We start from the raw sequence: 8,915 nt of genomic DNA, 5'->3' as shown, positions 1-8,915 counted from the left end.
CTCAGTACACTGTGTTACTCACACCCCCTCAGTAACCCGTGTTACTTACACTCCCTCTGTCCCATGTGTTACTCACACTCCCTGAGTACCATGTGTTACTCACACTCCCTCAGTACCCTGTTTTACTCACACTCCCTCAGAACCCTGTGTTATTCCCACTCCCTCAGTATGCTGTATTATTCACGTGCCTTCAGTACACTGTGTTTCTCACACTCCCTCAGTACCCTGTGTTACTCACACACCCTCAGTAACCTGTGTTACTCACAATCCTTCAGTACCCTGTGTTACTCACACTCCCCCGTCCCCTGAGTTACTGACGCTCGTTCAGTACCCTGTGTTACTCACTCTCCCTCCCTCCCCTGTGTTACACACTCTCCTTCAGTCGCCTGTGTTACTCACACTACCGCACTATCCTGTGTTAGTCAAACGCTCTCAATCCCCTGTGTTAATCACACTCCCTCAGTACCTGTGTTACACACACTCACTCAGTACCCTGTGTTACTCACACTCACTCAGTATCCTGCGATACTCACACTCCCTCAGTACCCTATGTTAATCACACTCCTCAGTACCCTGTGTTATTCAAATTCCCTCAGTACCCTGTGTTACTCGCACTCCCTTATTACCCAGTATTACTCACACTCCCTTAGTACCCTGTGTTACTCACACTCCCTCTGTATCCTGTGTTACTCACACTCCCTTAGTACCCTGTGTTACTCACACTCCCTCTGTATCCTGTGTTACTCACACTCCCTCAGTACCCCATGTTACTCACATTCCCTCAGTATCCTGTTTTTCTCACACTCCCTCAGTACCCTGTGTTACTCGCACTCCCTCAGTACCCTGTGTTATTCACACTCCCATAGTACCCTGTTTTACTCACACTCTCTCAGTACCCTGTGTTACTCACACTCCCTCAGTATGCTGTATTACTCACGTGCCCTCAGTACACTGTGTTACTCACACCCCCTCAGTAACCCGTGTTACTTACACTCCCTCTGTCCCCTGTGTTACTCACACTCCCTGAGTACCATGTGTTACTCACACTCCCTCAGTGCCCTGTTTTACTCACAATTCCTCAGTACCCTGGGTTAGTAACACTCCCTCAGTACCTTGTGTTACTCACACTCCCTCAGTATCCTGTGATACTCACACTCCCTCATTACCCTGTGTTACTCACATTCCCTCAGTACCCTGCGTTACTCACAGTACCTCACTAACCTGTTTTACTCACACTCCCTCAGTAACCTTTGTTACTCACACTGCGTCAGTACCCTCAGTTAGTGACAATCCCTCAGTACCTTGTGTTACTCACAGTCCCTCAGTACCCTGTGTTATTCACAATCACTCAGTAACCTCTGTTACTCACAATCCCTCAGTACCCTGTGTTACTCACACTCCCTCCGTCCCCTGTGTTACTCACACTCCTTCAGTACACTGTGTTAATCACACTCCCTCCGTACCCTGTGTTACTCACACTCTTTCAGTTCCCTGTGTTACTCACACTCACTCAGTACCCTGTGTTACTCAAACCCCCTCATTTCCCTGTGTTATTCACACTCCCTCAGTACCTGTGTTATTGAAACTCTCTCAGTACGCTGAGTTACTCACACACCCTCAGTCCCATGTGTTACTCACAAGCCCCAGTATCGTGAGTTACTCAAACTCCTCAGTAGCCTGTGTTACTCACACCACCTCAGTAACCTGTGTTACTCACACTCCCTCAGTACCCTGTGTTATTCACACTCCCTCAGTAATCTGTGTTACTCACACTCACTCAGTACCCTCTGTTACTCACACTCCATCAGTATCCTGCGATACTCACACTCCCTCAGTAACCTGTGTTACTCACATTCCCTCAGTAACCTGCATTACTCACAGTACCTCAGTAACCTGTGTTACTCACACAGCCTCAGTACCCTTTGTTACTCACACTCCGTCAGTACCCTCTGTTACTGACAATCCCTCAGTACCTTGTGTTACTCACAGTTCCTCAGTACCCTGTGTTCCTCACAATCCCTCAGTAAACTGTGTTACTCACAATCCCTCAGTACCCTGTGCTGCTCACACTCCCTCAGTACCCTGTGTTATTCACACTCCCTAAGTACCCTGTCTTACTCACACTCCCTCAGTACCCTGTGTTATTCACACTCCCTAAGTACCCTGTCTTACTCACACTCCCTCAGTACGCTGTGTTACTCACAATCCCTCAGTACCCTGTGTTACTCCCACTCCCTCGGGACCGTGTGTTGCTCACACTCCCTCAGTATCCTGTGTTACCCACACCCCCTCAGTACCCCGTGTTACTCACACTCTCTCAGTACCCTGTGTTACTCACACCCCCCAGTACCCTGAGTTACTCACACTCCCTCAGTATCCTGTGTTTTGAACACTCATTCAGTAACATGTGTTTCTCACACTCCCTCAGTAACCTGTGTTACTCACACTCCCTCAGTACCCTGTGTTTCTCACACTACCTCAGTACCCTGTGTTACTCACACGGCCTCAATACCCTATGTTAATCACACTCCCTCCGTACCCTGTGTTACTTACACTCCCTCAGTACTCTCTATTACTCACACTCCCTCAGTACCCTGTGTTGCTCACAATCCCTCAGTAACCTGTGTTACTCACATTCCCTTAGTACCCTATGTTACTCACACTCCCTCAGTATGCTGTATTACTCACGTGCCTTCAGTGCACTGTGTTTCTCACACTCCCTAAGTAGCCTGTGTTACTCACACACCCTCAGTACCCTGTGTTACTCACACTCCCTCAGTACCCTGTGTTCCTCACAATCCCTCAGTAACCTGTGTTACTCACAATCCTTCAGTACCCTGTGTTACTCATACTCCCCCGTCCCCTGAGTTACTCACACTCGTTCAGTACGCTGTGTTACTCACTCTCCCTCCATCCCCTGTGTTACACACTCTCCTTCAGTAGCCTGTGTTACTCACACTCCCTCAGTATCCTGTGTTACTCAAACCCCCTCAATCACCTGTGTCAATCACACTCCCTCAGTAGCCTATGTTAATCACACTCCTCAGTAGCCTGTGTTACTCACACACCCTCAGTCCCCTGTGTAATTCAAATTCCCTCAGTACCCTGTGTTACTCACACTCCCTTATTACCCAGTGTTACTCACACTCCCTTAGTACCCTGTGTTACTCACACTCCCTCTGTATCCTGTGTTATTCACACTCCCTCAGTACCCCATGTTACTCACACTCCCTCGGTACCCTGTGTTACTCACACTCCCTCAGTACCCTGTGTTACTCACACTCGCTCAGTACCCTGTGTTATTCACACTCCCTAAGTACCCTGTCTTACTCACAGTTCCTCAGTACCCTGTGTTCCTCACAATCCCTCAGTAAACTGTGTTACTCACAATCCCTCAGTAACCTGTGCTGCTCACACTCCCTCTGTCACCTGTGTTACTCACACTCCCTCAGTTCCCTGTATTACTCACACTCCCTTTGTATCCTGTGTTACCCACACCCCCTCAGTACCCCGTGTTACTCACACTCCCTCAGTACCCTGTGTTACTCACACTCCCTCAGTACCCTGAGTTACTCACACTCCCTCAGTACCCTGTGTTTTTAACACTCATTCAGTAACCTGTGTTTCTCACACTCCCTCAGTACCCTGTGTTACTCACACTCCCTCAGTACCCTGTGTTTCTCACACTACCTCAGTACCCTGTGTTACTCATACTCCCCCGTCCACTGAGTTACTCACACTCTCTCAGTACCCTGTGTTATTCCCACTCCCTTAGTATCCTGTTTTACTCACACTCCCTCAGAAGCCTGTGTTAATCACACTCCCTCAGTATCCTGTGTTACTCAAACCCCCTCAATCCCCTGTGTCAATCACACTCCCTCAGTAGCCTATGTTAATCACACTCCTCAGTAGCCTGTGTTACTCACACACCCTCAGTCCCCTGTGTTACTCACAATCCCTCAGTACCCTGTGTTCTTCAAATTCCCTCAGTACCCTGTGTTACTCACATTCCCTTATTACCCTGTGTTACTCACACTCCCTTAGTACCCTGTGTTACTCACACTCCCTCTGTATCCTGTGTTACTCACACTCCCTCAGTACCCCATGTTACTCACACTCCCTCGGTACCCTGTGTTACTCACAATCCCTCTGTATCCTGTGTTACTCACACTCCCTCAGTACCCTGTGTTAGTCACACTCGCTCAGTACCCTGTGTTACTCACACTCCCTCAGTACCCTGTGTTAGTCACACTCGCTCAGTACACTGTGTTACTCACCCGTCCGCAGTGCCCTATGTTACTCACACTCCCTCCGTACCCTGTGTTACTCACACTCCCTCAGTATCCTGTGTTACTCACACTCCCTCAGTACCATGTGTTTCTCACAATCCCTCAGTAACCTGTGTTACTCGCACTCCCTCAGTGCCCTGTGTTATTCACACTCCCATAGTACCCTGTTTTACTCACACTCCCTCAGTACCCTGTGTTACTCACACTCCCTCAGTGTGCTGTATTACTCACGTGCCCTCAGTACACTGTGTTTCTCACACTCCCTCAGTACCCTGTGCTACTCACACACCCTCTGTAACCTGTGTTACTCACACTCCCTGAGTACCCTGTGTTACTCACACCCCCTCAGTAAACCGTGTTACACACACTCCCTCTGTCCCCTGTGTTACTCACACTCCCTGAGTACCATTTGTTACTCACACTCCCTCAGTGCCCTGTTTTACTCACAAACCCTCAGTACCCTGGGTTAGTAACACTCCCTCAGTACCTTGTGTTACTCACAGTCCCTCAGTACCCTATGTTACTCACAATCCCTCAGTAACCTCTGTTACTCACAATCCCTCAGTACCCTGTGTTACTCACACTCCCTCAGTACCCTGTGTTACTCAAACCCCCTCAGTTCCCTGTGTTATTCACACTCCCTCAGTACCTGTGTTATTGACACTCTCTCAGTACGCTGAGTTACTCACACACCCTCAGTCCCATGTGTTACTCACAATGCCTCAGTACCGTGTGTTACTCAAACTCCTCAGTCGCCTGTTTTACTCACACCACCTCAGTAACCTGTGTTACTCACACTCCCTCAGTACCCTGTTATTCACACTCCCTCAGTAATCTGTGTTACTCACACTCACTCAGTACCCTGTGTTACTCACACTCCCTCAGTATCCTGCGATACTCACACTCCCTCAGTAACCTGTGTTACTCACACTCCCTCAGTAACCTCCATTACTCAAAGTACCTCAGTAACCTGTGTTACTCACACTCACTCAGTACCCTGTGTTACTCACACTCCCTCAGTTCCCTGTATAACTCACACTCCCTCATTAACCCGTGTTACTCACACTCCATCTGTCCCCTGTTTAACTCACACTCCCTGAGAACCATATGTCACTTACACTCCCTCAGTACCCTGGGTTAGTAACACTCCCTCAGTAGCTTGTGTTACTCACACTCCCTCAGTATCCTGTGATAATCACACTCCCTCAGTACCCTGTCTTACTCACACTCCCTCAGTACCCTGCGTTACTCACAGTCCCTCACTAACCTGTGTTACTCACATTCCCTTAGTACCCTGTGTTACTCACACTCCCTCAGTACCCTGTGTTATTCACACTCCATTAGTACCCTGTTTTACTCACACTCCCTCAGAACCCTGTGTTACTCACACTCCCTCAGTATGCTGTATTACTCACGTGCCCTCAGTACACTGTGTTTCTCACACTCCCTCAGTACCCTGTGTTGCTCACACACCTTCAGTACCCTGTGTTACTCACACTCCCTCAGTACCCTGTGTTCCTCACAAACCCTCAGTAACCGGTGTTACTCACAATCCTTCAGTACCCTGTGTTACTCACACTCCCCCGTCCCCTGAGTTACTGACGCTCGTTCAGTACCCTGTGTTACTCACTCTCCCTCCGTCCCCTGTATTACACACTCTCCTTCAGTAGCCTGTGTTACTCACACTCCCTCAGTATCCTGTGTTACTCAAACCCCCTCAATCCCCTGTGTTACTTACACTCCCTCTGTACCTGTGTTACTCATACTCTCTAAATACGCTGTGTTACTCAAACGCCCTCGGTCCCATGTGTTACTCACAATCCCTCAGTACCCTATGTTAATCACACTCCTCAGCAGCCTGTGTTACTCACACACACTCAGCCCCTGTGTTACTCACAATCCCTCAGTAGCCTATGTTATTCAAATTTCCTCAGTACCCTGTGTTACTCACACTCCTTTATTACCCAGTGTTATTCACACTCCCTTAGTACCCTGTGTTTCTCACACTCCCTCAGTACCCTGTGTTACTCACACTCCCTCCGTACCCTGTGTTACTCACACTCCCTCAGTACCCTGTGTTACTCACACTCCCTCAGTATCCTGTGTTTCTCACAATCCCTGAGTAACCTGTGTTACTCACACTCCCTTAGTACCCTGTGTTACTCACACTCCCTCAGTACCCTGTGTTATTCACACTCCCTTAGCACCCTGTTTTACTCACACTCCCTCAGTACCCTGTGTTACTCACACTCCCTCAGTATGCTGTATTACTCACGTGCCCTCAGTACACTGTGTTTCTCACACTCCCTCAGTACCTTGTGTTACTCACACACCCTCAGTAACCTGTGTTACTCACACTCCTTGAGTACCCTGTCATACTCACACCCCTCAGTAACCCGTGTTACTCATCACTCCCTCTGTCCCCTGTGTTACTCACACTCCCCGAGTACCATGTGTTACTCACACTCCCTCAGTGCCCTGTTTTACACACACTCCCTCAGTACCCTATGTTACTCACAATCCTTCAGTACCGTGTGTTATTCACACTCCCTCAGTAATCTGTGTTACTCACACTCCCTCAGTACCCTCTGTTACTCACAGTCCCTCAGTCCACTGTGTTACTCACACATCCTCAGTCCCCTGAGTTACTCACACTCCCTCAGTAATCTTTGTTACTCACACTGCGTCAGTACCCTCAGTTAGTGACAATCCCTCAGTACCTTGTGTTACTCACAGTCCCTCAGTACCCTGTGTTACTCACACTCCTTCAGTACACTGTGTTCCTCACACTCCCTCCGTCCCCTGTGTTACTCACACTCCTTCAGTACACTGTGTTACTCACACTCCCTCCGTCCCCTGTGTTACTAACACTCTTTCAGTACCCTGTGTTATTCACACTCCCTCAGTACCTGTGTTATTGACACTCTCTCAGTACGCTGTGTTACTCACACAGCCTCAGTAACATGTGTTACTCACAATCCCTCAGTACCGTGTGTTACTCATACTCCTCAGTAGCCTGTGTTACTCACACCACCTCAGTAACCTGTGTTACTCACACTCCATCAGTACCCTGTGTTATTCACACTTCCTCAGTAATCTGTGTTACTCACACTCACTCAGTACCCTGTGTTACTCACACTCCCTCAGTATCCTGCGATACTCACACTCCCTCAGTAACCTGTGATTACTTGTTAGTTATTAGTTACAACTCACTAATTAGTTACAAGGTTCGATTGGGATATGACTTGGCCAACTTAGAATTTAAAAAAAACAAAAACTTTTGTCAGCAACGAGAATTAAATCAAGGCATCAGCAGTTGAAACCACATGCTGTGTTATCGTTATCCTGTGACATAGTTACACAAAGGTCAGAAAGGGGAAGATAAAGGACGACAGTTTGTAAGGCAGACTCAGGATGACCTAAAATACGGGAAACTGCAATCAGACAACTATGGCTGACAGAGATAAGCGCAGATCTAAAACCTATGGCCTTGCGATATGTAAAGAATTTATTGTTTTTAAACTTCAGCAACTAACCTGAGATCCTGTGAGACTTTGTAACAATGTGACTTATTCCTGCAACTAACTGATGAAATTAATGTAATTACACTTAATACACGGAGCCTGTTTACTTGTGCGTATAAATATGTGCGATATCTTGTGTTGGGGGAGTGACCAGCTCATCCGGTGATTGAGCAGCTGCTCCCACTTTCGCCTTTTGGCTAAGATCATGCGTAACTGGCCTGACAGGAGAGTAACCATGATCCCAAAGTGGTTCTCCCTGGATCAGGAAGGTGGTTCTCCTATGCTTTTTGGAAATAGGAGGTGGGTGGGATGGATTGACCCATCCACCTCCATGGCACGAACCTGGTATTGCAGTACTTCCAGGAACGGTGCAGTGGCTCTCGGCCTTTTGGCTAAGAGCATTGGAGCAGAGTGATCCTTGATGTGTGCAAGGTGACCTCTGGCGTTCGTGATTTGACAAAGAATTGGGAAGATTGGCTACGAATTAAAAAAAATAAATAAAGAGTGCGACAAGCGAACAAAATGCGAGAGGAAGGCGAATGGAATGTTGGCCTTCATTGAGAGAGGGATGGAGTACAAAAGCAAGGAGGTCCTTCTGCAACTGTACAGGGTATTGGTGAGGCCGCATCTGGAGTACTGCTTGCAGTTTTGGTCAACTTACTTAAGGAAGGATATACTAGCTTTGGAGGGGGTACAGAGACGATTCACTCGGCTGATTCCGGAGATGAGGGGGTTACCTTATGATGAAAGATTGAGTAGACTGGGTCTTTACTCAATGGAGTTCAGAAGGATGAGGGGTGATCTTATAGAAACATTTAAAATCATGAAAGGGATAGACAAGACAGAAGCAGAGAGGTTGTTTCCACTGGTCCGGGAGACGAGAACTAGGGGGCACAGCCTCAAAATACGGGGAAGCCAATTTAAAACCGAGTTGAGAAGGAATTTCTTCTCCCAGAGGCTTGTGAATCTGTAGAATTCTCTGCCCAAGGAAACAGTTGAGGCTAGCTCATTGAATGTATTCAAGTCACAGACAGATAGATTTTTAACCAATAAGGGAAGTAAGGTTTATGGGTAGCGGGCGGGTAAGTGGAGCTGAGTCCAC

At 47.9% G+C, this 8,915-nt stretch overlaps 1 pseudogene; it reads left to right on the top strand.

Moving 5' to 3' along the window:
- Positions 1 to 7,990: 7,990 nt before the first annotated feature.
- On the top strand, positions 7,991 to 8,192 carry LOC139235761 (U2 spliceosomal RNA; annotated as a pseudogene).
- Positions 8,193 to 8,915: the final 723 nt, after the last annotated feature.

Source organism: Pristiophorus japonicus, chromosome 23 (assembly GCF_044704955.1).
Source record: "Pristiophorus japonicus isolate sPriJap1 chromosome 23, sPriJap1.hap1, whole genome shotgun sequence".
NCBI classification, from domain to species: domain Eukaryota; kingdom Metazoa; phylum Chordata; class Chondrichthyes; family Pristiophoridae; genus Pristiophorus; species Pristiophorus japonicus.
The sequence above is the reverse complement of the archived record's forward strand: the minus strand, read 5'-3'. Positions and strand labels throughout refer to the sequence as shown.